The following is a 2,730-nucleotide window of genomic DNA, read 5'->3' on the forward strand; positions in this document are numbered from 1 at the left end:
GGGGTGTAGACTGTCAGGGCCAGCTGACTTGAAGGTATCCAGCCTCTCAAGGTGTTTCTTCACGAGGTCAGCATTGATGGAGGGCACGGGATCTCCCACACCCGGACCTCCCTGTCCCATAGTGGGCATGGGCCTGATGAAAGACCGATGTAAAGTACCCATTTAATAGGTTGGCTTTTTCCTGGGCGTCAGTTATCCTATCTGGTTTAGCAGGGGTCCAATGTTGCCCTTGCTTTTCCTTCGGCTCCCCACATATCTGAAAAAGGACTTTTTATTGTCCTTGATACTCAAAGCTAGTTGGAGTTCAGTTGCAGCCTTGGTTTTCCTGGTTTGCTCCCTGCAGGACCGGACCAGTGCAGAATATTCCTCCTTGGAGGTGAATCCCATTCTCTATCCTTTGTAGGCCTTTCTTTTTAGCCTCAGGAGGTCTGTTAGAGCCCTGGAGAGACAGAGGGGCTGCTGTGCCCTCTTGCTGCCTTTCCTCCAAGATGGAATAGAATTAGCTTGTACACTGAGGATTGCTCCCTTGAGGAGCAACCACTCTTCCTGAACTCCCCTCCCCCTAGGGCCGTGGTCCCTTAGGGCCTCACCGACAAGCCTCCTGAGCTTGCCAAAGTTGGCTTTCCTGAAGTCAAGGACTTCAATGTTGCTGACTGACTTGCCAGCTTGGTGAAGGTGATCAGCTCATGGTATCTGTCACCCAGCTTCCCATCGATCACTAGGTCGCCAATTAGGTCATCCCCAGTAGCCAGTACCAGATCAAGCAGCATAAAACCTATCATGTCTAAATTTCTAAATTCTAAGGGTGTTTATACAATACTCCAGGAGTGGGGGCAGGGGGGCACTTTAATTAGCGCCGCTCTAATTAAAGCATTCAGAGTGTCTCATGTATTAGTGTCCCTATGCTTAAAAATGGTGGCAGGGGCACTTTAACTAAAGCTCAAGACGCTGGAGTCTGCTAGAGTGAGGTAATTACCATGATCCAGCAGACTCAATTAATCAAGCTTGCGCTGATGCGCTGTAATTACAGCAGGTTGGAGCAGACTGATTACTCGTGTATAGGTGCCCTAAATTTCTAGTTTCCTATTTAGATGCAAGGGACAGGGAAATGGAACATAGTGACATTGGGCATGTCTACACATTCATTAATGCATTGCGATTACTGTGCATTCAGTTTACTCCCTGTAAGAACAGGTACTAACTGTTGGCACAGTAACCAGCACTATTACGCAAGAGCACAGGCACACTTTTTTGTGTGACACTAATGCACAGTAGACTAATTCTACTGAGCAGTAGCACATTAGCATGGCTTTTGCCATGAAAAGCTAATGTTTAGTAGAATTAGTCTACTGCACATTAAAAACCTTGTGTAAACAAGCCCACTGAAAAGGACTTGGGAGTAATAGTACTGAATCAACTGAATATAAGCTCCCCGAGCAAAGTTGTAGCTAGAAGACAGAATGGGACCTCTGGACACATAAGCACAGGAATGTCAGCTGGAATAGGGAGAAAGTATTACCTCTGTATATGGTGTTTGTCAGATTATTAATGATGTCTACACTTTAAAAAGGATGCTGAAAATGGAAAATATTCAGAATGCCAAAAATATTATTGAAGGTCTGGAAAATATGCCTCTTATTGAGAAACTAAAGCTCAATTGAATTAGTTTATCCAAAGACGACTTTATTGCAGCCCCCAAATGAGGAAAAGATTTAAGATATTGGCTGTCCTTATATAACCAAGCATTAAAAGGGATAAGTGAGATCCACTGGGTGGAAGCTGAAGATAAAACATTTGCACTTTATTTTTTTGCCTAAATGTTTTAAGAAGGGTAATTACCCATTGGCAGTACTGTAGCAAGGGCAGTGACAGCAGTGCATTGGCACCCAGCACCTTGAACACCCTGGCACCAGCTTGGGGGGAGGGGGGGGGGGAAGGGGGCAGAAAAAACAGCTGCTTGCTGGCACCTGCACATCCACCATGGCAATTACAATGACAACCAGAATTGCTGCTGCTGTGCACTGGGCACCCGGCTGCATCCCTATGCTGCTGCCCACTGGAATAACTCGAATAGAGCCAAAATGCATTTTCCCTTCACACACAGTCTTTAAACCCCAGCTGGGACTTTATTTCTAAAAGGTATAATATATCTATATAAATATATGCTATATGCTATAGCACCTGATACAGAGATCACTGAGTGAGGTTTTCTGGCATCTGCTATGTAGGAGATCAAAATGGATGATGTTATAATGGTCCCTTCTGGCATTAAAAGTCAGTTAATCATGTTTTCCTGTGTGTACTTGCATATCTTGATGCAAGGTGTTTCTTCAGTTGTTCCTTTCCCAGTAATGCTACTGGAATATTTCTAACAGAAAGCACTAATGGAACAGATGTTATAAATTATTTGTTGCTTAAAAAAACTGAATGCCTTCTGAAAGAAGGTAACTTACTTCTGGCACATGTGTGATTTTCTTTGACTGGGAAAACTGTCTTTATTCAGTATACATTCTGACTTGAAGAATGACAAAAACTTCTGTAATAGTCAAAATTATTAATAAAACTAATTTAAAAACAAAAAAAACATTTGTTTCGTGGCTAGGACAGACCTGGAGGGGAGAAAGTGGAAATCATGTACAGTACTTCTAAATATGTTTTGAACTTCTCTTTAGCACGTCTTTACTGTGCCTCTTCTGTAACGTGATGTGCCTGCTCCATGTACACTACCTG

General features: G+C 43.3%; 1 protein-coding gene across 1 annotated transcript in view; it reads right to left on the reverse strand.

Annotated features, from left to right (window-relative positions):
- Positions 1-2,730, reverse strand: part of LOC102384441 (fibrillin-2-like) — a 231,092-nt gene that overhangs the window by 157,580 nt on the left and 70,782 nt on the right. The gene's annotated exons all lie outside the window — the stretch shown is intronic.

The sequence above is a fragment of the Alligator sinensis genome, unplaced genomic scaffold (genome assembly GCF_000455745.1).
Source record: "Alligator sinensis unplaced genomic scaffold, ASM45574v1 scaffold10_1, whole genome shotgun sequence".
Taxonomy (NCBI): Eukaryota; Metazoa; Chordata; order Crocodylia; family Alligatoridae; genus Alligator; species Alligator sinensis.